The sequence below is a fragment of the Pogona vitticeps genome, chromosome 6 (assembly GCF_051106095.1).
Source record: "Pogona vitticeps strain Pit_001003342236 chromosome 6, PviZW2.1, whole genome shotgun sequence".
NCBI lineage: Eukaryota > Metazoa > Chordata > Lepidosauria > Squamata > Agamidae > Pogona > Pogona vitticeps.
The window spans coordinates 67,062,451-67,090,407 of record NC_135788.1 but is presented as its reverse complement, the minus strand read 5'-3'; the positions used below and the strand labels follow the sequence as shown (position 1 = coordinate 67,090,407).

The 27,957-nt window shown below is 39.9% G+C and overlaps 1 long non-coding RNA gene and 1 pseudogene across 1 annotated transcript in view; one reads left to right on the top strand and one right to left on the bottom strand.

The window, feature by feature from the left end:
- Nucleotides 1-18,348, top strand: part of LOC110076218 (uncharacterized) — a 60,304-nt gene extending 41,956 nt beyond the window's left edge. The window contains exons 2-3 of the long non-coding RNA XR_012088452.2: nucleotides 15,364-15,498; nucleotides 16,142-18,348. This is a non-coding gene — a long non-coding RNA (uncharacterized LOC110076218). The remainder of the gene's footprint in view (nucleotides 1-15,363; nucleotides 15,499-16,141) is intronic.
- A 4,134-nt stretch (nucleotides 18,349-22,482) lies between these two features.
- On the bottom strand, nucleotides 22,483-22,634 carry LOC140701554 (U4 spliceosomal RNA; annotated as a pseudogene).
- Between the last annotated feature and the right edge of the window lie 5,323 nt (nucleotides 22,635-27,957).

The following is a 27,957-nucleotide window of genomic DNA, read 5'->3' as shown; positions in this document are numbered from 1 at the left end:
TTCCCTTCAGCTGTACCAACTCAGTGCTATGAGAATACAGAAGAAGACAGTTAAAGTATTTCAACATGCAGGAAGGGATACTTTGTTTTTAAGACAACAGATGTAACAGGATAATAATGAGGAATTATTTTTCAATACAAAGAACACCACATACACAAGAGATGGAGGGGAATATAGCAGCAATAACAATATTTTCTCACATCCTATAAAGTCATAGACATGGTGAAGTGTTCTGCTGAATCATCATGCATAGGTTTATATTTTCATGCCTTGAATGGAGCCGACAGACTAGCTCACAGAGGCAAATCCGGGCAGTTGTTTATTTGCCTTACATGGAGGGTGATGGGGGCGTATCTGTATGGCTACCTAACTGTTCTCTTGCATCTAATTCACTGTGTTTTGTTTTGCTTTGTTCTGTGTAACTTTCAGAAAGATAGTTATTCTCAGGAAAAGAAAGTTCACAGTGGTACCAAAATTCAGTTGTTCTGCTAAAGAGCTAAAGAGTCTGTCTTTAAGGAATTTATCAAAGTCTTTCCCCTCTGATGTTGTTTGTAAATAAGTCAATTTCCTTAGAAGTAATGTCTTACAAGTCAAAACAAAGAGGGAAGAACTTCATACATTTCTTGACAAATTGTTATTACAGTTTTTCCTTTGTGAGCTCTGTTTAGGAGAATGGAGCAGAAGATTGTGTGGAGGGCAATGTTTCTCAAATTGACGGGGTCACTGCAAATGTGGGATCATGTGACTCAAAGGGACAAGCTATCTGTTATCATGCGTTGATCAACACAGCACTGTGTCAAGAGGCAGAGCTTCAAAAATCACACAACTAAAACTCAGATTCATACAATTTAAATATTTCTCTTTCCCGGGCCTGCAATATTCATTCATTCATTCATTCATTCATTCATTCATTCATTCATTCATTCATTCATTCATTTGCTACCTTTCTCCCTGCAGGGGATGCATACTAGACTCTCAAGAGAGTCTCTGTGAGACCGTCTCTCTTGCCTTTGTTCTCTTGCGTTTATACCTCTTTTCATCGATATCAAACTGTACCCTCTAAACAATGTAGCACCTAGTGCTTTTCACTGGTCTATAGCCCCCAAAACATATTTATTATTTTATTAATCATATATGTCAATGCAATATAAATGTAAGCAAGAAGTCAGAATGCATGCACAGTGGCCTGCTGGGTGAGCAATATGACTGGACCAGATCCAGGCCTTGTATTCATATATTTTAATTCCCAACTCAGCCAAGATTTAAGAGTTTCCATTTGTCAAAAGGCATCCAGGTGGCCAGTTGAACCTGCTGCCCCTCTTATATGGCAAAGATGGAAACTGCAATTAAAATAATGATGAGAAGGCTGGAAATCAGGATTTGGGAACAATGCATTCCATTGAATCTGCAAGCATAGCAACAGCGAAAAGGAACCTTGCTGGAAACAGAACATTCTGGAGTTCAGCTTGCTACTGACATCCAAAACCAGCTCACAACTTTGTCCTGCCAACACACAAAAGGGCACAATATCTCTCATTCTACACAGAGAAGCCAATCAGATGTCTTCTTTTGACACTACCAATAGCACAGTGTCTCTTGTCGACTGCAGGCTATGTTAGGGCACATCAAGTTGGCCACATGGTCTTCTTCAGCTCCTTGCTGCATGTCCTTGCTCCCCACCACTACTACTGGTCTCTGTTGCCTGAAATGTCTGTCTCGCTCCATCTACTGGCAAAACTGGCCCAGAGCTGGTGACAAGACTAAAGCACAGAAGTGACAGAGAAGGCCTGAACAGCATAGACAGCTGTGCTGGTTCATGGAAAAAAAATCTAAACTCTAGTGTAGAACAGCATCTGTATAGTCAGATAAATCACTATGAAATTGTGAACCAGCTTTGCCAGATAGAAGGTAAGTGGGAGAGGGGTGAAGGAAAGCTGCCAATCTCTATCAGTTGTATAGTAATAAGCCAGAAAAACAAGGGGAAAAAATCTAAATAGTGATTAAAAAATCAATGTGATTTAAAAAATACATTGCATAATTTTTGATAACTAATTGTTAGTAACTGATAACAAACCAGGCACAGCTTAGTTGTACTGCTGGGCAAATGAGCAGACACCCTGACATCTCATCAATTAGCTACAATTAACTATGGTAAGTTAAGCAAATCTTATGCAAACAGTAATAGGATTCTGCCCTGTAAAGCATCAAGTGATTTTTTTCTAAGATTTTGTGGCACACTCTAGCACAAATGTGTATCTGCAATATGATGTCTAATGTCTTTCCTAAATCTAGTCTGAACATTGGGCCTGTTCTTGCTTTACATATAGCAAAAGTCTTTATTGCAAAATCTTGAGCATCACTTTGTTTGTGTAAGAGCTTAGTGCAACTACACTTTTAGGAATCTTCTTTCTTTGAAATTGGAATGTAGATTGAATGTTTCCTGTCTGTGAACCATTGTTTTGTTTTCCATTTTATTTCACATAGTCACACTGGTGGATTCTGTAGTCTAAAGGGGTTCAATCCATATCTGTTCTGTTCTGGAGGATTTATTTCTTCCAAGTGCTTTGGAGGAGCTTTCATTTCAGTTTGTAAAACTGCAGGTTTTTCATCACATGATTCCTCTCTGAAGGAATCTGTCACCCATCTCCTGAAAAAGACAAAAGCTGATACCACAGCTATAAATACTCAACTCCCAAACAAACTGCACCAGAGCACAGAGTGCTACTCCTGTCCTCTGAAGATGCTGGCTACAGAGACTGGTGAAACGTTAGGAAGAAGAACCTTCAGAACACAGCCAAGGAGCCTGAAAAACCCACAACAACCATTACAAATCTGTCATTTCTCTCTCTCTCTCTCTCTCTTCTGTATTTTGCTTCAGTATATTGTTTCCATCTGCTCTTCAATTTATGTGGCTCAGATAACATATTCCCCTATTGTTATTTCAATGTCCTCAATCTCGGTTTAAGTGCCCCTTTAATTTTTTGGATCTTCTGGAAGATATCTCTTGTTTTTCCTTTTTTTCCTTTGTTCTCTTCTATTTCTTTGTACTGATTATTATAATAGTTCTACATGTCCCTACATGCCAGTAACTACAAAAGTTTGGGCCCATCTCTAATGCTGATTAATGAAATGATGTAAAACCTCACATGTAGTTTCCCAGAGTAGTTTTATGCCCCTACTTCATATTGGAGTAGTAATTTCCAAAGTGAACACACACAGTGATATAAAAATAGCATGACTGTAAATCGATTTAAAATGCATTGGAGCTGAAATCGATACCAATCAGCCGTGTAACTGTGCCCTTAGTGGCATCACATTGATGCTTCTGGGACCACCACTGCTGCCCCAAACTGATCTTCATTTCAGCCACAGCAAGTGACTGCAACTGAGAGGATCTTAGTGATCTGATGCCTTAAACAATAATCAAGGATTGTAAAGAAGTTTAAAATTTCTTCTGATTCAACTTAAACTGCATTTTATGTTCCAGTAGTTTCTCAACTTCAACATATTTATTTACATTGGTCTAATATTTTAAATGTGTTGTCCCGTTAATTGGCAAACTGATTAAAATCAAGCATTTAGTTCTAACCTCTGTTCAGGATATACAGAAAGGAGCAGAACCTTAGCTCTTTGAACATTTGTTAACATGAAATTGTCTGCCAAGTGGCATTTTCATACTAGAAAAACTAGAAGCCTTTCAACAGTGTTTAATTCCAGTGGTTCTTAACCTTGGGTTACTCAGGTGTTTTTGGACTGCAACTTCCAGAAGCCTTCAACACCAGCTGTGCTGGCTAGGGTTTCTGGGAGTTGCAGTTCAAAAACACCTGAGTAACCCAAGGTTAAGAACCACTGTTTAATTCGATCAGGCTGGAGGGTCTTCTTTTCATTTGATTTTCCACAGTGGTTGTGGAGGCCAAAAGGGGATCATTGCTCTTCAGCTAGCAATTGGAATGACTCCATATTTAATTCACTGAGTTAACATTTTGCCTTGGGCGGATGATACTAGCCTGCCCTGGTAAAACTGTGTAAACACTGATTAAGCTATATAAGTGGGAGACATTTTTTCCTTTCCTCAGCTATATTTCGAAATATATGCAAAACAGTATTCATACAGCATATTCTGAATTCTACTTAACTTCAAGAAGAAATAGAGCAAAGTTAGTTAAATGTTTCATAATGAAGCTGTACTCATTTGTGTTCTTTTAAGGCTTTGTAAGCTTTGATTTATTTAATTCATAGATTATACTGCTTAGGCAATTAAACAAATTTGCATTTAATCAGCAAGGTGAATTTGTTTTTAAGTCTTTTTTACTCTTTTTTAGTAAGCAGAAAGCATGCTTAGAACTGCAGCTAGTTTTAATTTTCAGTTCATGATTCAGTTCAGTTTCTAGCAGTGGTGTGCTTTGCTCATGGAGGTTCATGACTACTGATATTCAAAACACATCCGGCTCAAGAGTTGAATTGCACTCAGCCCCAACATGTGCTTTAAGTCTGAATTGTCCTGAAACCTGGGATCAACAAGTTGAATAAAGATACAAATGCATTAATAGGAGGCACAATGCAGGTAATAAGCCACTGGGTCTTTCCAAATAATAATAACAATAATTGTTGTTGCTGTTATTTTACCATGTATTCCCACTACTAAGGAGTGGTCAAAGAGACCTAACATAACAAAAATTATATGTAAAACATTGTTTACAAAATCGTTAACATTATATAAAGCAAAACACATGATAATTACAAAATTATCTTTTTGTCAACTTCCCTATCTCAATAGCAATAAATATGGTTGCTAAATTTTGTATAAGGGCTATGTGTCCTTAATAAGAAAATCTTTTAATTATAGAATGTATACTTCCTATCTATAGTACCAGAGTGAGCTCTTTTCTGCTTTGATTATTGCAACAGGTATTTCATCCATTTCCTGGAATTAATGCCTTAGAAATTCAGTCAAACATGCCAAGTGGTACTGGGCATCAAATGCAAATACTACAGTCATGATAAATATGCATCTCTTATGGTTATGATGACCTCAGAAACCAGAGAAGTGGCAAAATGATGGATTGAGGCAAGGTGGGACTCCTGCCTCAAATGATGGGTCAGGAAGGGCCTCTCCAATCTATATCTCTAAAAAGGTGAGCCAATGCCTTGTTCTGAACATCCCAGAGGGCCAGGCCTGTCCCCCAATATTACACACAGCCTCATTTCCCCAGCATGCACAGGTCTCCAACATTCTTCCATTTTTGCAACTGTAGCCTCCTGATTGTAAGAATTGTTGTCTATAAAGACAGCAGAAATCCAGTTGGTTTGCTTGCTTCAGTATTATGGAGGGAAAGTACTGTACATAAAAAGGAGAAGCATTTAAAATGTAAACCACCTAATTACAGTACTGCAATATTTTACTGGAGGTTAATTTAAGGAGTATGTTTAAAAGATTAAAGTGATTGAGCTGCCATCAGAGCTTTCACTCTGCCAGGCTAAATGACCCACTTTGTGGCTTTAACTATTGAAGTGGATTGATCTGAGGGGGAAAGGGAGCACAGCTGCAGAACAAGGTTATAGAGCAGAGTGGGAAAGAAACCAAGGAGCATAGCATGAAAGGTGAAAGAAGGAAGAAACTATTGGCTAAAATGCAAACAGAAGCCATCAGGATGCTGACTCAGCAGAAACACGAGAATGGTGTAGAAAATATATAACTAAGGTAAATCTCAATGCAAAGGTAGATAAAGCGCCTTTGTGCCTTGGAAGCACAGGCCCACTTAACATGAGCGTAAGCAGTTCTTCCTCTTGTTCTCAGGATGAGTAAAACCGAGCATAATCCTGCAAATTTTACTCATGATTAGTAGCTTGATTTGTTTCTATTTATGTAATTAATTGGTATTTTAAAATACACCATAGAATACATTATCCCTCCATGGCATTTTTTCTTGGAATTCTGCATTGCATTGTCCAGTGACAGTTACTCCCAGTGATATGTACAGAGCCTATACCCTATAGCCTCCCTGCTAAACAACAAAGCGGAGTCTTCTAGTTATTACCGCAATGTTTTCGAGGTGCCTGTAGAGTGACTACTTTATAATCTGCCCTAGTATTTTTCTGGAATAGTGGCAGTGCTAGCACTTTTTCTTGTTTAGATCACTAGAGATTTGTGCCATTTTTGTGATATATTTACAGGCTTATCAGAAGAAGAAGGCTATGCTCTCTGACTAAGTTACTGGGGACCACCCACATCTGAGGATTTTTGCAGAATACAGCTCAGCTCAGCTTCCTTTGTTTTGTTCAGTCTCACTCTCCCCTCCCCCGCCAAGAAAACCTGCAGTCTTATCCTTTTGTTTTCTTCTCAAATATACACCTGGAGAGAGAGAGAGAGTGCGCGCATGCATGTACACATGTACATACATACAGCCCCGCATTAACTATTATTAAGCAAAATAAGTATGTGCTTAGGGTATCAACAAGGGAAGTAGGCAGCACAGAGTTTTTTTCTATTTTGGATTTGCCATGGAAATGTTGAAAATGCCCCCAAAATTTTAAGCCCTTGATTGAGTTTTTCAGTTTACAGATTCTAACCATATCTGTTTATATTAGTCAAAGCATGAAAGTACAGTACAAGATTTGGCTACAAGCCAGTAATTTGTTTGTACATATGATTTTGTATGCAATGCCTGGTTCTTTTTGCCAGATGCTATACAATTGAATTACTATATTTTCATGCACATAATGTTTGTGTTATACGGGCTTTTTAAAGTCATGGGACTTGCCACTCATTATATTTGTAGGGAGCCCCCATAGGTCTACACACACACACACACACACACACACACACACACACACACACACACACAAACACACACACACACACACACACACACACACACACACACACACACACACACACACACAAAATTCAGTAGTGACAATAGGGATGGACTGGTCCCAGTTCAAGCAGTATTCAAAGTAGGGATGTGCATACAGATTTGGAAATATTTGGAATTCAACAAATGATACCATATTCAGAGAGTTCCAAATATATACAGATCTAAATTTAACATTAATATCTGTAATAGTAATTTTAATAGAGTCTCACTCCTATAGATTAGAAAGCAAAACTCTAATTTTTCCTTGCCAGATGACCAGATATTCTCTCTGATGGAGGACACTGGTTTCTATAGGTTTGTGGCAGAACTAGTACTCCATTACCAATTGTCATTTCAAACAACCCTTAGCCACAGAATGGTGCCAGATTTCTCTTTGAATGTAAGGCAACTGGTACAGCAGCTGTTGATGAGCGTACAAGTGGTACATTTTACATTTAGTGCAGCCAGGGTGCAAAACATGCCTCTCTCTCCCTAACAGGCCACTGGTGAGAGATGAAGACATCGGGCATAAGGCAACACATAAGAGTAGACTCTGTTGAATGTGGCTGTGATGGAGGGCAGCCCCACAGCTCACAATATTCCGGAGGCTCTGAGGGACACGCGGCAGCAATGGAGTCTAACCGCAGAAAGGCAAGGTCTGTTAGTCACAGACAAGGGGGCAAATGTGGTGGCAGCACTGCAGCCTGGGAAGATGAAAGGGGTACATTGTCTGGCTTATACTGTCAACCTAGTAGTTCAGGGTGCTTTGCAGGGCACACCAAATATAATCCCTTGTCTCATTGGGCTGAGAAGGTGTCTGTTTGGGGAGATCTGGCCAAAGTGGCAATAGGACTGCAGTCTTGCTCACCAACTAGCATGCCCAGTGAAAGAGTGTTCTCTCAGGCAAGGGACATTGTCAGTCCATAATGCTCATGCCTGGAACCTAGATCTATAGAAAAACATTTTCTCTAAGCTCAATGTATGATTACAGAGCTTCCCTGAAGTCCCTTTGAACTAGGAGAGAATGGCATGCTCTGCTCACATTCTTCCAGTTGCTAATCCAAGAATGTGTTCACTTATTCAACTGTGCGTTGCCCCTTGCTGTTAGCATGATTCCCACCCATCGCAGAGTATCTGCTGCTCTAATCTGCCCGCCAGTGCTGCCTGGTGTATTTTGCCCACTCTGCAATGCACCTGTCCTCTGCTTCCCCAATGCCGCTGGCATTTCCTGCTTGCATTTCCACTCTTCAGGGTTCAGTCAGTATGCCCGTTACAAACACTTACTGATACCTAGGTACTGTTGGCTGTTGGTGTGCACGCTATTTGTTCAGTACAATCACTGGGGAGGTGTGAGGAAACACAGAGAAATCCTTTAAAATGTTTTAGCTGTTTGGGTGTTTTTAAAGGGAAAATAACAACAATATAATATTGATATTGACTGTAACAGAGTTCCAGATACCTGGAAATCTGAATTCTTAAAATTCCAAATTCTGAATCAAAAGGGCTGAAATTCCCAATTCTAAATCCAAATTCCTAATCCAAATTCTGGTGCTGGTGCACATCCCTACTTCAAAGAAAGGAAAGGATTTTAACTGTTGTGTAGCAGATGCCAAGACCATCTTACTGTGCATCGTTGCTTGCTAGATTTGGTACATGAAAAGTAAATTAAGTAGTGAAACCTGCAAAGCAAGAATGATGCATTTAACAGAGTAATCATAAATATGCTTTGGAATCCTCAGCAACACACAGCTGATTTCTGACATTTCAGGAACTGCTATATAGAGGTCAGCCAGTTCACCAGCTTGACTATGCATGGATTTTGTCCTCATTGCATGGATTTTGTCCTCATGACCTGTCATATACCCTCCATATAAAACTATTCTGATCATCATACAGTTTGCCTAAACCATAAAAACCATTAAAATGCCATTGTGGAATTGAGCAGTTCAGCTTAAATTCAGCTCCCTCAGGAGCCAAGATATCAGAATTCCTCTGAACCCACTGTGACATTCACCTCCTTGAGGCACGTACGTTCTGTGCCATCACAAAGGCTCCAGTTGTGTTTTCCTTTCAGTGCCACCTGTGGATTACCTCACTCCATAAAATAATGAAGTTTGATCAGACACTTGTATTGTGAATGCAAATAAAACTTATTTATTGAAGTGAAGCCAATTTATTAATCACAGAAGTTCTTCAGATGTACATACTCTTCTCTTGCCATATAATTTCCACCTTCTCTATCTACTTATCTTAACCAGTCTCTAACTCTTATCTCTATCTCTTCTAACTCTCTCTCTCTCCCTGACACTCTGACTCTGACTAACTGCCTCTGACTCACACCAACTCACTCTCTGACTGACTGACTCCTCCTCTCAGGCTCCGCCTTTTAACCTCTCTCTTGGCTCCGCCTCTCCACCACATTTGCCTAGTATATGAATAATACATGACTTATTTTGCATAACAAGGGATGAACGCTACATACATCCCACCTTAAATATGTTTGTTTGGGAGGGGAAACACGTTGTACATCACAGACAAACGTGCATCATTGAATCAAACTCTACTTACCCTCTGGCAACATTCTGCAAGCAAAACAACAGGCTATATAGCCATCACAATATCTTAATACACTAAACATTCCAATACAATTCAATAATATACTTTACCTTATCATTTATACTTACTACATTTAATATTTCAACCTTACATAACCATACCATAATCAGGAAACTTTATCATAGATAATTAATCAGTTAATCAATAGTCCATTCAGGTTTATTTTAAAAGTCCTTGAATCATTCTCCACGTTTCTGTCCATCAATATTCAATTTTTCATCACTATTTACAAACAGAACATGTATTATACATTACTAATTTTGTTTATCACCTCCATCAGTCATTTGGCTTTTGAGGCACGATCTGAGTCCCTTTTACTCCGTGGTTTGCAAAGTCCAAGTCTTTCACCTTCCTGTTGTAGTCAGGTGTGCCGTGGACTGGTCCGGTCATTACTGCTGCCTTCAGCTGGAAACACGACTGCTGGCACTCAGGGGTCCCTCTGATGATCACTGGCTCCTTCTTCCGGGTTCTCTTCCGTCAACTGGAGGTCATCGGCCACTCGGTTGTCCACTGGATGTCCTCTGCTTGTCGTTTGTTAGTGACGTCTGCTTTAAGTCTGACTTGGGGCTTCACTTTCTCAGCTGGGGAAAGGGTAGGCAGTTCCCTCTCCTCCTCACGAACACCTCTGGATGCATCCCTCTTTAAGACAGCAGGGCTTACGCCTTCCTCCTCACTCACACATTCACCCACAGGTACTTTCATTACAAGGTTTTCCCTATGTGGGGGACCACTATCATGGGTCACTTTAATATTCTCATGCAAGTTTCTCTTAAGTGCAATCAAGAATTGGTTTGTTTTCATTGCATTGAATATGTTAGCTGATTCTATTTCTTTATTCAGTGATACGCTAGATAGGGGGTTGCCTTGCAAGGATTTAAGGACCACTTGTTCCACCCCTGCCGAAAGCAATTTTCTCCCCTCTATAATTCTCAGTTCTACTACTTGGTCCTCAGGACAGAATACTCTTTCCTGGGCCTCATACAAGCCTTTTTGTTTTTCATGAGTACATCCCAAGCTTGGCTCTGCCACTTCTAAGGACTTTTTTCTATATAAATTCTCCTTATCCTTGCAGGACCTTTCAGGGCATCCAGGAGATAATAAAGTGGCTGTACTGGTGGTTGCTTCAAAGCAACCTACCAAACTAATTTCCTCCATCTGCTCCTGAGCCAAACTATTTTTATTTGAATTCTTTAGAAAAGTAAGATCAGTTCCTGGATGATAATTAGGCTGACTTCCAAAGATACTTTTTCCCTCCAGGCTTCCCTCTTCTACTGTATCCATTTCTGCTGCAGTGGGTGATTCCTGGCCCCCTTGTGAGTATGTAAGTACAAAAGCACTCTTAACATGCTCTATCAAATGTAAACCCTATATTTCATGTCTTTATCGGTTACAGACTTCTCTGGGTATTCAAGGGTCAGTGGAATGGGATTCTTTCTAACTTTTGTAGTACAATCATTCAAAGTACTATCTTCCATCTGTTCCTCAATACAGGAAGGATCATTAGGGGTTTTCACAATAACCTCATTAGCCATTTTGGTTACCTCATGGTTCTATTCTAACTTGGGGCATCCCTGGTTTGATTCAGAGGTTTGGGATTCCATTTTTCCCTTAGGGATTGTTAACTGCACTCTCAGGGAACCTGTTACTTCAAAAGCACTCTGCACATGTTTAGTTAGATATAGACCAATTAAACAAGGTGCAGGAATTTGATCAGAAATTGCCACATACCAATTTCCGATCCAATCTCTATAGTTTATTTTCACTTTAGCGATGGGTAAAATCATTGGAGTAGAACTTATTCCCTTGATGGTAACAGTCTGGTTTGGGAGAATTTGCTCTTTAGGAATCACCTCAGGATGACACAGGGTTACGTTAGAACAAATATCAACCAGTGCTACATAAGACTTTTCATTAATAAGAATCCTCTCACCAGGGTTATGTATTAAAATATCTTCTGCCTTTATTAGAAAACAATGCATGACCTGGGCTAGTGGCAGATCAGAATTTTCTGTTGTGCCGGTTTCCATGGAGACAGAACCTTGGTTACTGCTTTCAGTAGCTTCTGTAGTTTTCCAGCAGTATACGTTCTTGGTCTGACCATCATTCTTCCCAACATTAAGTTTATTTTTCATACAATTGAACTGTAAATGACTGAACTCTCCACAGTTACAGCACTGTCTTCTTCGCTCACTCCAAGGCGATCTATTAAACTGTTCCATAGGGTTCATTCATTTCAGTGGACTAGGACTAGGCAATTTAGGTGAGGCGCCACTCTGGCCTTCTTTCCCTGGTGCTTTGCTGACGTAATTTTTATTAAAGGGTTTCTTATGGTGGTATGTCATGAGTTCAGCTAAAGAAGATCTGGAATCTGAGGGGTTAATTACAGCTGAGGAAAATGCTGGGCAATTAGAAGCACAGACAGCTGATTCACCACCAGATTCTCCCCCACCCAGTAGCCAGAGTGAGAGCTAAACTTTGGCAAAGACTCGTGACACGGAGGTCAGAGAATTGCATGAATGCTTCCCACAGGAACATCAAGTCAACCAGTCCTGAGTTTTAACAGGATGGAAGACTTCTAGGAGTTTGATGGCTGTTTGTGCTATATAATCTGCACCTAGAAGGCTTGGAAGTTGTGGAATCAACAAGTCAACACTCTGGCTTGCATCCACACTCCTGCTTATCTTGGACCTTGTTCTCTGGACCCTTGGCTTTGGAGTCTGACTATGGTTTGTGTTTTGGCTTTGGCATTGTGGTATCTGCTTTGCATCTTCTGGACTTCCAATATTGGACTTTTGCCTGTTGAGACCTCCTGGGAATGTGACATGGTCCGAATTTGCCTGTTAAAATTTATTTCAGAGAACCTGTAGTCTCTAATCTGCCCAATGTAATCTATTGTTTCACCTGCTTCTAATAAATTTTTAGGATTTTTGTTCTTAACTAAATAACGCAATTCCCCAGGCAAAATAGAATAAAATTGTTCCAACCCAATCACATTTTTCATTTGCTCTAGAGAAGTGACATTCTCACATTCCATCTATTTGTCCAAACATTGAAGAAGTTTAGCTCCTATCTGGGAATAAGATTCTTCAGGCTTTTTGGTCAGGGAATGAAATTTTCTCCACAGGTGTTTTGCACTGATGCCAAATCTAGAAAATACAATTTTTCTATATGCTTCAAAATCTCTAGCTTGCTCCAGAGGCATCTGAGAATACAGCTCAGCTAAATCTCCACTTATTTGGGATCTCAAAACCATCATCCTTTCATCATTCTTAACATTAAAGTCCCAGCATGCCCTTTCAAATGATGTGAGGAAAGATTCAGGGCAGTCTCCTTTTCTATATTGGGGAAATTTCTTTAAGCTGATTTTTGAGAGGTTTCCCTCACTGGAGAAGTGATTGTTATTACTATTATTGTTTTGAGCAGCCAATTCTAATCTTTTCATTTCCATTTGAAATTCCATTTGTTTTAACTCCAACTCCATTTGTTTTCTTGCTCAGCTTTTTCTCTCATCTCTATTTGGATTTTTTCCTGCTCAAATGTCATTTCTCTCTCTCTTAATTCTATTTGTCTGGCCTCTGCTCTCTCCTTTGCCCTGGCTTTTTCCAATTCTAATTGATTTCTCATAGCTAGCTCCTTCGATTTAAATTCATATTCCAGCTTCCATTTCTCAAAATCTGGTGAGCTTAGAACACCTTCTCTCCCTGAGGCACCCTCATGAGTCTCCTCCCATTCCATAGCTAGAGAGTCTCCATTTCCCTCCACTTCCTGAGGTAAACTTTGTGCCTCTTGAGGGTCAATTACCTCCATTCTTAGCTTTTTAATTCTTTTGGTTGACATAAGTATGTATACTTCTTTGATAAGAGCTGGTTTCTATTGCAGAGTTAGTCAGGCCTCTTTTTAAAACACTTTTCCACTGTCGTTTTCTTTTCCCAGTGTTTTTCTGGGCTACTATGTAGTTCTCACTTGGCAGCTAAAGATGGCTACACTTTTTCTGGCACCATGCCAGCCATGACTTTTCTTGGTCAGAGACAACCTTTTTGCCTCCAGATTAAAAACAAATTCTGTTTTCAAGCCTCTGCTTTTTATGTTCCTTTCACCTCAGACTGTTCTGACCCTGGCTTCTGCTTTTTATCCACAAGCGCTCCCTTAACTCTCAGAGCCTTGGATTTTAAACTAGCCCACTGGGTCTGTTCAAATCCTGAGGTAACCTCAAAAGGAACTTTCCCTTCAGAGTGGTTCACTATGTTTAGTCCCCCCAGATGTGGGATCAGAAGCCCCACCACTAAGCTTTACCACTAAAGCACTAGCAGATAACCTACTTCTTTACCACAGACTAAAAGGTACCTTTGACTCAAACAAAATTCACTTTTAACTCTGGCTTGACTGGATTCTTTTGGATCCCACCACTGGACACCCATTGTGACATTCACCTCCTTGAGGCACTTACGTTTTTTGCCCTCACAAAGTCTCCAGTTGTGTTTTCCTTTCACTGCCACCTGTGGATTACCTCAATCCACAAAATAATGATGTTTGATCAGACACTTGTATTTTGAATGCAAACAAAACTTATTTATTAAAGTGAAGCCAATTTATTAATCACAGAAGTTCTTCAGATGTACATACTATTCTCTTGCCATATAATTTCCACCTTCTCTATCTATTTATCTTAACCAGTCTCTAACTCTCTCTTCTGACTAACTCTCTATCTATCTATCTCTCCCTGACTCACACCAACTCACTCTCTGACTGATTGACGACTCTTCTCAGGCTCCGCCTTTTAACCTCTCTCTTGGCTCCGCCTCACCACTACATTTGCCTAGTACATGAATAATACATGACTTATTTTGCATAACAAGCAGTGAACGCTACACCCACATACATTTTCAATAAGCATTTTCCATATCCATAAATTTAAATCACTCATATTGAATGAGTTTTTCTATGCAGCTTAAAAATAAAATAAATTTTAAGGGTGTCAGGTGTTAATCTCCCTGTGTTTATTTAAAACTTTCCAACCAAATAATCTTTAAAAATATAAATCTCTTCTCAGTTAAACATTTTGGAAAAATAGACCAGCTGAGTCGAGAGTATGGAATATAAAGACAGGCATCAATGCTGATTTTTTTAGAGGAAGAGTTTTAGAGGAGGTAGTCTGTGCAAGCATATCAAGCAAAATCCAAAGAAACAAAACAAAACAAAAAAGACAAAAACATGTGGCACCTTAAAGACTAACTATTTTAACTATATTTTAATGTGAGCATTTATGCACAAGAGGAAAAATCACTGAAACAAGTAGTGTATCTTTCATTGAACTGGGTATTACAAACAGAATTTACAAGTCAGATACTCACTCTTCCTGATCTATTGATTTATTCAGTACATTATGCATTAGAAGGACATTCAGGATTGCAGATAGTGTGTGTTTTAGGGGAAGTGCAGTCCTTAAAAGGTCAAAAAAGTAATTGGGAGGTAATATAATTGTGTGAGATTATATAAAAGACCACAGTTATTCAGCTTGTTTCATTTGGTCATTAGCTACTGAGCTGACTATCTATCTGGATTGAAATTGATTTAGTTATGTTAATGTAGAAAGTGGGAATTTAAGTACTTCAGCTTCTGTTACCTAGAGTTCAAGTCATTTCTAATCTTGTAGGCAAAACTTAGTCCAGTCAAGCATATCCTCTATAACAACTAGATCCTAAAGACACTTGTTTTGGAGATACATTAATTTAACTGGAAATTACGTAAATTGCAAATTGGTTTAAATTTGCTGATCATCATAATACTTCATATTTATATATCATTTATGAGTGTTCAGGCTAATTCATATATATTATCTGAATAATCTTTACTACAACCCCCTCAGATACGTCAGCATTTTTGTTCTTAGATTGCAGATGGCCTGCTGGGCTGAGAGGTCATTTGTTTGCCGAAGGCCATCTCAGGATTTCAGAAATGAAGTGGGATGTGACATGAACATCTGCTGGAACACAGTGTGCACAATCCTAGGCCTGCTAACTCAAAAGTAAGTCTCACATAATTCTTCACTTCACTGTTAAGACCCATTGGCTCAATGGAATTCCCTCTTAAGTCAACAACTAGCAAGTTGTGTGAAGATCTTTCTGTTACATTATCTTCTAGATTCTGGAGTCGAGTGTACTGGACTGCCTTTTCTATCTTACACGGATTTAAATATTTACTACTTCTATATTTGCTTTTCAGACTAATGTTTTGATTCAACTTTGTCCAAGGTAGCTAAAGCATTTTAACTTGAATCTGGAAACTGAAGGAGAAATCCTACTCAGTCATGAATTTTCTGGATAATGCTTATAGCTACCTTTTAGCTTCAGCTCTGTGCTGTGAAAATGGAAATGCCAATATAGCCTATCTCGCAGGCTGGAATACTACCTGGATACTTAATTGGTGCTTCCTTAGGGGTTCCTTAGCCAGATCACTATTCTTTTGTCAGCCCCACTAAAATTGTTGATAAGAATGTATGTGAAAAATTAAATTAATTAAATAAAAATTCCAATTACAAATGAAAAACAAAATTAAAACTTATAACACAAAGCTACTGTCACTGACTTCTTACCACATCCAGATCTGCTGTAGGATTTTATGTGCATATGGAGCTCTTATCTAAGCCTGCTTCTCCCATTTCTTTGAAGATAAAACAACCTTGCACATGTGACCAAGGAAAACATGGAAGGAAACCAGTCTGTCTCCATTACACTGAATGGGGGAGAACTTTCAAGAGCTGAAGAGTTCTGTATGGGCAGCAGGACCCTGCAAACACAAGGGATAACTAGACAAGGCGATTATTTCAGGGATTGTTTTCCCACATGTACTTTTCTCCATTCATTTTACTTATGAAGTATTGAATGAACCTTCTATCCTTTATGCAAAACGTTTTGGGTATAATGTAGAACCGCACCTAATCGTTACTCTGGTTTCAGACCTCTTTATTTAGAAACCTTCATAACTGACCCCTGGCTCACTGAAATTTTTCAATCGTTAAAGTAAGTTGGTTCATGTTCTCTTTTTAAGTGAATTTCAGCCAGATATTAAGCAAACTCTGAATGATTTATGTATCGCTGACAAAACCATCTGCAGCTGATGACCTTGCATATTTTCCACAAAGAAGCAAAACACAGTTTCAGATGAGATTGGTTTTCAGCTTGGAGAGCCATTTCAAAGCCATTTTCTGCACAGCCACAAAAGAATCTTTCCAGCAGGCATTGAAAAGATATCAGGTAAACTGTTAGAACAACTCCATTTTCAGCACCCAGATATGACACTGCATTCATAGCAGTGTCTTGGATGTGTTTGGCGCATACAGGCATTGTTCACAGCAAGCCCAGGCTCCATATGTTGGAATCTGGCCTGAGGACCACACACATTGTTCCACTTTTCCACCCTTCTTCCACTCTTTGGCAGCCTTTCACTCCATATGAAAATCTACCCTAGTCAAAGGGGAGGGGGGAATCAGTAACCTATCCTCTGATGAGCGGATGCATTTTCTATTTCCATCTGTTTGGATCCCACTGCTGATACCTATGCAGTGAAGCCATCTGTCTCATGAATCCTGTCGCTCCCTCCTCCTTTTCTAGCTAGATGTGTACCTTGAGGGGACTCACTGAGAGTTTCCAAAAGCCACCATGATCTAAAAGGGAGCCAGTTGCATGGCTGGAATTAGTGGGCATTTGGCAAAGCCCACAAAAAGGGCTCCATTGCTAATCCCCAAAACTCCCAGGTCCTTTCCCCTCACTATTGCTGCTTTACCCCCACCCACCCATCCAAGTGTTTTGCTATATTTCAGGATAAAATCCTTTACTACTGGGTTGGCAAATTCTGTGGGTGTGGGGACCATTTTTTCCACTTAGTCAACTGTTCAAAGCTTGCACACACACACACATACATAGTAGGCTTCCTTCAGTCTTGAGAGACTATGGCAATGTGCTCTGAATAGAGGACTTGGAACAGTGTCTAGTGTGGCTGAGAAGGCCAATTTGAGAGTGACAATCCCTTCCACACTGAAGACAAATACAATCTGTCCCTGTCCAGCTCCCTGGTTTTGCTGGTTTTGGGACTGCCTCTTTGCCTCAGCTGGCTGGACAAGGGTCTCTTCAAATTGGGAGAGGCCGTAATGCAACACCTGCCTCCAGGCTGAACACTCAGACGTCAAGGTTTCCCATCTGTTGAGGTCCATTCCTAAGGCCTTCAGATCCCGCTTGCAGATATCCTTGTATCGCAGCTGAGGTTTCCCTCTGAGGCAATTTCCCTGCACTAATTCTCCATACAGGAGATCTTTTGGAATCCAGCCATCAGCCATTCTCACAACATGCCCAAGCCAGCGTTCATGTCACTGTTTCAGTAAAGTATACATGCTAAAAATTCCAGCTCATTCTAGGACTACTCTATTTGGAACTTTGTCCTGCCAGGTGATACCAAAAATGCATTGGAATCAACACATAGGAAATATGTTTAACTTCCTCTCCTGCTATGCAGGAAGGGTCCAGGACTCACTGCAGGACAGGAGTATACTCAGGACACAGGCTCGATAGACCTGGATCTTGGTATATGCTGTCATAATTTAAATTATAAATTTTATCATTTTACCTACCTGTTCTTTAATTATTACCTGTGCAAAGATGTGGTAGAAGTGCCAGGTATAGATTAATGGGAAGGAGGCGAGAAAGCAAATTATGTAAAATCAGGGTGGGCTACCTTCTCTGTGGAAGCCTTCAAGTACTTTTCTGCCAAACCACTTGCCTGAGAATGACAGGACTAATCTGAAACTGGGAAGAGTTGAAAACAGAAAATGAGCCTAAATAATCATAAGCCTTATTGAAATACAAGAGGCATTAGATCCAAAGGAAACAAGCCTAAGAAATTGGGGGCTGTGCTTGCAGTTATTTTTTAAGCAAGTCATGGCCATTACCTTAGGCATGGACAAGGGAGGAGATTCCAACATTCAGTACAAACATCGAACTACATTCCAAATAAGAAAAAAATAAGAATGTTCATAAGCGGTAAAATCCTATGAATTTCCAACTAAAGCCAAAGTTGTCAAAAGTTGCCAAAAGAAAGGAAGCTTTTAAAACCGGAATGCGATGGAGCATCAAAGACTGGGACGCCCACTGTCTCCCAGGGATAGGAACTCAAGCAGTGGGACTCGCTGTCAAGTCAGACCTAAGTCACACCAGTGCTTTGACTTCAGTTTCTTTGCTTTTTTAAAATGACTCAGACTCGACTCATGACTTGGAACCCACTTACCCCATCCCGTTTTTCTGGGGAAAAGAGCTTGTTTTTAATAGGGACTCGGACTTGAGTCTCAGGACTTGGTACCAAAGACTCAGACTCAGACTTGGGATTCAGACCCAGAGACTTGCCAACATCCCTGCTGTCTCCTAGTCAACCTCTTTCCTGTTCCTGATAAATTGAGAGATATTCCAATTCAATTGGCCCTGATTCAGCAATGGATGTGCAGGTGCTAAAGTAGAGTCATACACACATTGACTACAATGAAAGGGCACATCGAGATATGCATTTGCAACTACAATAATGCATGACACCAACATTAACTGGATAATGTGGTTAGATAACTCTTTCAGTGTGCACAAATATATATTTCTGTTCTATGTCCAGGGAGCATTATTTGTTGCATGAAAATAGTTGTGTGTGGTTCAAGTTGGATCATAACCTACATCTTTAAAAGAATTTGTATAAAAACAGAAAAGGAACGGCAAGAGGGATTTTGTCAATGACATATGTTTAACATTACTGTTGTACTTTTCAGTATCAGTACTCTTGACTATAGCCTCTGCCAGGACAGAGTTTTCCATCTCTACCATCAGTCATAGGTTTTCCTCCCCCAAACAGAGAAATCAGTCATCTCTTTGGTGTGAAAACAAATTCTCCCAGTGTGGTCACAAGCTGAGCTAACACGGAAAACATTTCCTACCAATGTTTGTGGAGGATGGTCCTTGTCCCCAGACGTTGTGTTTCATTTCAGATGAGAGCTGTGAAATCTGCCTGAGGCTGGGAATCCCACCCTCCCTTTGGTCGGACGGAAATGGTGTTGAAAGCCGAGCATTTGGCTTCAAGGGCAAGGATTCTTTCTGAGCCTCAAACACAGAGCTGTAAAATGTATAAACTGTATAAAGGATTCCCGTGGAGGGTATGTGGCAAGCAAGAACAACAACATCCAAAATTTCCAGTATTTGCAGATGCCTGTCCAAGAACCCGTCAATTTCTTTCATTAATAAAACAAAGGAAATGAGCACCGTTAACGAGGGATGTTTGACACAGAAAACAGGAGACCAAGAAGAATCAAGAATGTAATTTGTCTTTGAATAATTGTGCACAGAGGAATAAAAATAATTGCAATGGCATCACTGCAACATAGAGAAATCTACTACCTACTGTAACTAGAATGTTTTTTCTTTTTCTCCTCCAATGTCACAACTCTAGTTAATATAAGGAATGTTCAAACAAACATCCCGCTGAGAGGAAGAGTGGGATCTTGCCCATCCCCATAGCCCATTGTCTTTGTAATTTCATGAACATGATAAGGGGAAAGGGGACAACACATGTGCTACTATGCACAGGCAGGACCCTTCATTTGAGGAGGATGTAGGTATATTCGGGGCAATCCTCCAATCTTGCTCTGGAGAAGAGACCATTTACCTTTCTGGACTAAGAAATGTACAGTCAACACAATCACTGCCCATTTTGGATTCTCAGAGCTGTAGTCCAAAAAAGCATCTTTCCCCACCTCTTCCTTACTCTTCTTCTCAGCTCAGAACATCCTGCAAGCAACTAAGGATATATATACAGTACTTCCTTGCAAAAATGAGAGAACATTCACCTACGTAACCAATCTTCCAGCTGCATCCAGGAAAAGCTTTGCCATCTCATTAGCCACTTGGACTGTCACTTAGCAGTGTAACCCCTTATCAAAAACTGTAATTCTAGGTAAAACATCAGCAATGGTATTCAACCATTTTATGCAATACTTCTGTCCAAACTTAGGTCCATAGATTCACACACTCTGTAGCTGAAATCAGAGTTTCTACTGCGAAAAAAACAGAGACAGAGGCTAGAGTGCCTATTTGCTGGAGGCAGACTGCAGGGATAAAGGGCCTTACTCAGTTCTTTTTCTGATCCTCAGGGGCTTTTGCCTACAACCTCTCCTTCCAACAATTTATCCTAAATGGTTGAGGGAAAGGAAAGGAAAGTGTGCTGCTTATATACTACCCCATAGCATTTAAGGCACTCTCTGCAGATTTACGATTTAATTATGCAGGCTACACATTGCCGCCACCCCCCTCCCACAAACTGGATAATCAATTTACTGAACATGAAAGGATGGAAGGCTGAGTCAATCCTGAGCCTGTCAGGATCAAACTCGGGTCCTGAGCAGAGTCTTGACTGCAATACTGCAGTTTAACCACTGCACCAATCTCTTAATCAGGGAACCCAACAATATTTGTGAGGAAAAGAAAATGAAGGGAGGGATTAAGCATAATACACACATTACCTGCCACTTCTCTGCATATTCTCCCATCCCTGGTTAGCACATCAAAATCACATTATAAAAAAAAATGTACTTCAATACTCAAAACACACCAGCAAGTTAGGCCCTAAAAGAGAATGTGACATATTATTCAGCAGAAGCATGGAACTCAAAATGGAAGCTTCCTGCATGTGATCATTTATGACTAGAAAGTCTCTATTGCCTCCTGATATACTGCAGTCCAAATATTCCAGAATGTCATTACATGTATGTCCTATTGGGAATGTTTTTCAGACCTGTAATTGTGTCTCATGGTTCTGCCATCACTGGCACATAAGGTTGCATCATCTTATTATGCCAGCTGGAGTCTTGGACTTGGACTTCTATAGCTGGGGAGACACTTCTCAGGGCGAGCAGCACTGGAGGCAGAAAAGTATACTTTTTGTTGTGGGGTGACTTCAAACTAAGACTGGGCAAGCCATTCCAGTTGATGCCAGGCTCACTAACTCAGCTTGAAAGCATTTGTGTGTGTGTTGTACTTCAAAAATATTGCCACACTAAATAGCCAGAAGCAAGTGGAGTTGATTAGGGACAAAGCTAGTGGGTTGCTGCCCTTGTTTGTTTGTTTGTCTGTTTGTTTGCCCATTTTTCTCCTTAAAAAGGGACCCAAGGCAACTTGTTGTTCCATTTGAAGCAATAGACTAGAAGGGCACCAGAACTGCAGCTCTTGAGACTTCTTGTCACACAAGCCATGGCAGCAGTGGCATATGGGCTGGAGTAGGGGGAACTTCCCTGTGGGCTGCCAATGAGCCCAGTGACAGTACTGGGCCTGGAAAAATTCCCTACGTGACATGTGTGCTCTAGGTAAGGCAACCCGATGTAAGCACTAGTGAGAATGGAGGAAACCAAGTTGCTGGATATATTTTTCCACCTGGCTGGCAGTTGAAAATGTTGTTACTTTCCAGGCTGCAGGTTGCCATATTCCCTGGTTAGCTGGTATATTAACCCAAATATCTAGATTCTCCTTCTGTTATATTCAACTGGCCCAGAAGAATATTCTGCCCCCTTACAACTCTTGCCTGCCCAGCCTCTGTGACAACACTAGGGGCTGCCCCAGGACTTGCCGTTTTAATCTTGAAATCTCAGGGAACGGGCTGCTGCTGACTTGGCAACCCCAGTAGCACGTGAGTGTCTTCCATTAATGAGAATTCTCGCCCGTCCACATGCTTTGAAATGAAGAAACAGAGACGTGCATTCTGGCCGTTCGAAGGATTTTGCAAACAGCCCATTTTAAACAAACCCACTTGTCCGAATGACAGCCAGAACTGGAGATTGTCTGCTTCAGTTTAAATCTGTTTCTGAATGATGTCCGTGAATTAGCAGAGGGAACTACAAGGAAATGAATAAACAAACAATTGAGAGAAAATGGGAGTGGAGGAGAGAAGAAGCCAGACATTTTAAACAAGCAGACTCCAGCATGGTCCCCAGGCTCACACATCCATGCCTCTAAAAATGTCTCTTCTGGAGCACAGCAATACTTGGCACTCAAACTAGCATAATATATTTTGGGGAAAGTTTTTAATTAGCAATAATTGCACCTCAGATTAACCTCATTGGTTACAACATAGTCACTGTGCTGTTTTTTAGGGTGAGCTATTTTTATTTTATGAGGGTGGATCTGATATCTGCTTTGGCCCTTAAATTAGATTCAAAAGATCTAGCAATGTGTTGAAATTATGGCTGTTAAATTCCACCCTCCTCAAAGAGCATGGAAGGGTTGTCATGAGTCTCGAAGAATTCCATTAAAATTACTGTCACACAATATTGCAGGTTGGGATAATAAAACCAAACAACATCTTGAGGTTGTACTGAACAACGCAGAAATTACTTTTTTGAACAAGACCATGATTTCTTATTCCAAGTCAAATACAGTGGTGCCTCAACTTACTAACCTCCCAACTTACAACCATTTTGAGTTACAACCAGCTCCGGCTGCAAAATTTTGCTTTGACTTGTGGGCGGAGCTTCGAGTTACTACAAGAAAAAGGCAGGTAAAAATGATGGGAAATTCAAATTGCTAACTTCTGGTGGGTGAAGAGGCTGCTTCTTTGTAGCTCTTTCACCCCAGCAGTTAGAGAGTGTGGGATCAGAGGAGGCTTCAGACTGCCTGGTAAGGTAAGGTGCTACTTTCTGCTTTTAAAAAACTGTTCTGGATGGGTTTTGCAGAGTGGTTTTGGGCTGGTGGGGTTATGTTTCTGTGCTGTGATGGGTCTTGGGGGGGTTGTTTGTTTTTTTGGTTCCCCCCCATTTCCAATGGGTCTTGAGGGGTTTGCTTGTTTTTTGGAGTTTTCCCCCCTTTCCGATGGGGGGGTGTTTGTTTTTTGGTGCTTTGCTTTTTCCCCATTTCCGATGTGTCTTGCATGCTTCACTTGCTTTTTGCTTTGCTTCTCATAGCTGATCCAAAAATTCTTTGCATTAAGGGAACAAAACTATTCCTACTTTTAAGAGATAAGAAAAACATCCAGAACTGACCTAGGATTGTGTTGTTTTAATTATTCCCAAACTGTTTAGCAAAATCTCCATCATAACTTCCACTTTGCCTGGATCTGTTGATCAAATTTAAATCCAGATTAAAAGTATGGATTTTAAGAGTTGAAGAATAATGTGTCTATTTCCTATATTGGAAAATATTAAAGTCAATACAGTGAAAAGCTTTTCCCATCCTTTTCCTGAAAACTCTTCTTCAACTTAACCCAATTTTCTAAGTCATTTAGAGGCCTTTAAACAAAATGAAATCCTAATGATGTCGCTGCCATGAATAATTAATTGCAGTTGCACAATCTCTTCAACAAAATCCATTCTCATTAGATTAGAGGTTCTCTCCAGACACAAAAGTTCATGATGGCATTTTTACATCCTTCTTGTCTCCTATGTTTCTTTGTCTATTCTTATCCATGTCTGTGGTCAAGAATTCTATCACTTAAGACCAATTGTGTTGCCTGGCTTAAGCATTTTGATGTTTAATTGAAAAGTTCTCCTACCTTCACAAAAATTATGGTACTTTTCAGTGCAAGAATTCTGTAACTGTCTGTCAGCATAAGTATACAAACATACACCATGACTGATTGATTAATTTTGTTCTTTTAAAAAGAATCTCTCAAAACTTACTTTGTAAGTTTGTTAGCATAGATGCCAAATTATCATAAAGCAGTTTTGTGATACAAGGTTTCAGTTATGTTCCAAATGAAGACAAAATACTAAATCTCCCTGAAGTCTTTTGTAGCTGAAGGTCAAATGTAGACAATATATTTCAACATTTTTAGAAAAGGGGCTCTCTCACTGTACAAGATTTTCCTCACCTCCATATCTTGCATCTAGTGTGCTTCATTTTGTGACTCATTACTGGAAAGTAAGCATGGACTTAATCTAAAGTTTCACTGCTGTGGCTAGATAAGCATTTCTGAGAAAACTCAAATGTTTCTAAGGAACTCTCTAAGTAGTGGGAAAATAAATTAACTGCAGGGAATATGCATTTTCTAGTAATGTCTAGTTTGAGCCTTAAAACTATCAAGCACAGGTACAATTGGAAGCACAGATACTAACTGTAATTAGTGCTACACCAAGTCAAGCTCTCCAAGTGATTCTTCATATTTAACACATCAGAATTTATTACATTAAAATAACTAAAAGATAGGGGGAATTAGATCAAGTAAGAGATGAAGAACATATCCATTTGTACTTGTTAATGGAACCCTGACTTCTACTAATAAAATAGCTGGATTATATTAGATGAATGCTTAAAATAGAAAAACAATCCACAGAATGTGCCTTCATCTTGATTATGTTGGTCACAGATGCCTTAGGATCAGGTAAACCAGACAATACCATCATTCTCTAGCAGTACTATGTTTCATTTATATACCTTTTGCATTACTACTGTATTGGAAGGGGGATGCTTTATCTCTCTTCTAATTAGCAGCAACTCAGAGGAATAGAGCCTTTTTAATATGGCCTGTTGGGAGGCACACCCAATAGTGGATAGAGCATTCCTGTACTCACATACAGTATATGCTTTTTGATGAATAAATGTATCTGCCTAGCATGGTACTATTATATTTCAGGCCATTACTTACAAGTTTCCACAAATAAGTATTGTGGGATACGATTACGCCAGCATTAGTAACAACGGGAACACACTAATTAAAGAGCAACAGAACAATCATGATATTGACGGGAACAATCTCAGTTCGGTATTACTGCATCTTCCAAACCGATTCAGCAAATCATTAAGTAGAATGTAACTAACATCTACAGTTTGTCAGCAACATTTGTAATTGTTTTTTTTTAAAAAAATGAAACAGAAGAGAAACATAATAAAAGGGGGGGGGATGTCCCTCTATCCATTTCAATGCCACACTCCACCTATTATGACACAGGGTTATCACTGCAGTTAATGTCACCCCAGTGTAATTTCGGTGAAAGGTACTTCGTTTTTTGGATCACAATGAATTGTGCCAAAAAAAAAAAAAAAAAATGCCCTAGCCCTGTGCCAGAAAGGTGTGCAATAGCTCTTAAAGGGGAAGGATAGATCGTTCTGAGTAGCAACATGTGTGGGCACAGTCATTTTTTCCAATCTAAACCATGCTACCAGCAATTCATATATCTATATGCCAGTGTGGACACAGCCTAAGAAAAATTAGTGGAATTGCCGTATGGTTAGAAGCTGGAGTGGGCCAAGAGACACCTGAAGTCCATTTGAAAAGGACTTGCAGACTGCAGGTCCCCCAATATTAAGCTAATTATATACAGCCCGTTTCAATAATGAAATATAGATGATTCTCCCTTTTCAGACACATACACTGCCAGTTACTAATGCTCTACAACACTGGTTCTTAACCTTGGGTTACTCAGGAGTTTTGGACTGCAACTCCCAGAAGCCTTCAGCACCAGCTGTGCTGGCTGGGGTTTCTGGGAGTTGCAGTTCAAAAACATCCGAGTAACAAAGGTTAAGAACCACTGCTCTACAAGATGTAACTGCAGTCTGTTTCCTCATATTCATTCTCTTTCAAGCATCCTGGGGAAAATAAGTGTTAGCAATTCTCAACCAACTTACAGAAATTTAGTTTACTAAGATATGAACAATCAAGACAGGATTTTGAGTATGAAACAACCTTTTAGTTTAGTAATAATTTTCATTTCACTTGAAACATCTGGGCAAACCTCTAGTGAATTAAAAATAAAAAGTGGTATTTGAAGTGGCTAAAGAAAATTTGAGCATTGAACACCTTTGCATGTTTTCTTCCTGATTTTCTCTTCTTTGTTCACAAGAACTGATCACCACCACCAGTATTTCACTCTCCTGATCATTAAAAACATCTACAGAGAATAAAATCTTCCATTCATGGCCTGTGCTTCTGTTTGGAGAATTGGGTTGTTACACTCAATCCACGAATTGTCTAAGCTGTAACCATAAAACAGCAACCAGTCTCTGGAATTACATCCAAGAGAGACATGCCTGGCAATTTCCACTCTGCCAAGAACTTTTTGGAGTTTACGTTTAAGAGCAAAGTGCTGGGCAAACCCCATCATGCCATGAGCATTTGGACCTTAAGTTCTTCACACTGGTACAAACCTGAAGTGGTGTTTTAATCTAGGAAAGCTCATGAATGTTATGATGATTTTTAGTGCTCTATAAAGGTAAAGGTAAAGGTTCCCCTTGACAATTTTTGTCCAGTCGTGTCCGACTCTAGGGGGCGGCGCTCATCCCACTCTTCAAGCCATAGAGCCAGCGTTTGTCCGAAGACAATCTTTCCGTGGTCACATGGCCAGTGTGATTTAGACACGGAACGCTGTTTACCTTCCCACCGAGATGGTACCTATTTATCTACTCGCATTTGCATGTTTTCGAACCGCTAGGTTGGCGGGAGCTGGGACAAGCAACGGGCACTCACTCCGTCGCGTGGATTCGATCTTACGACTGCTTGGTCTTCTGACCCTGCAGCATAGGCTTCTGCGGTTTAGCCCACAGCGCCACCACGTCCCACGCAGTGCTCTATAAAGGTATTACTTATTTTTGCATTCAGTGTCCTTTTTCACTGGTGATATATGTGCCCATTGCTCCATCTAGTGGCATATATGATATTCACTCTTCATACATTGCCAAACCCAGATGTGGCATAGGCTAGATCAAAGCAGCCTATGGGAGTGATGCTTAGAGAGGATGCTTAATCCTTTTCTCTTGCAGTGCTTTCTTGATAACTCTATATATTTAGCTACTCACCTTCTACAGGAACATATGATGTATTTTATTTCCCCCAAATGCAACTTAAGAAGAAAATTCATTCCATGAGGGTTGACCTAAATCAAAGTAATATTTAAGCCCTTTTTCACCTCAGTGGTGCTTCCTCAATATGATGGACAATTCACAATGGCTTCTATGAAGGGGATAAAAGATGGTGAGGAATCCAGAGATGGATTTTGTCAGTTACATGTAAATTGGTCATTTAGAAAGATGGCAGATCCAAGAGAAGGGTAAGTGACCTCACAAATAAAGCCAGCAAACACAGGTTTGGTGTTGAGTGTGCCCTCATCAGAAAAGTCACAGTAGCAAAAGGTACGATACATGTACTTTCAAACATGTGTTCATCAAATTTCTACTTGCTGAGGAATTCCAGGATAATCTATATTCTAGGCATTGGCAACTTACTGCTGTGCCCTCTGGATGCAACAAGGTGCAATATAATAAAATATCCTGTGGTTTCCACCACCTACACACCCTCTTCTAGAATACTTCTATTAGTATTGTCATTTGTTTTACATAGTAATCTGTCAGCATGTTATACTCACTGAGGCTATTTTAGGTTATCCTTGCTTCAGGTTTTCTCCCTCTGAAGATTTTTTTGAACTGCAAACATTGAAGTTCCTCCAGGCCTGACATGATGTTTTGTATTGATAATATTTTGACTA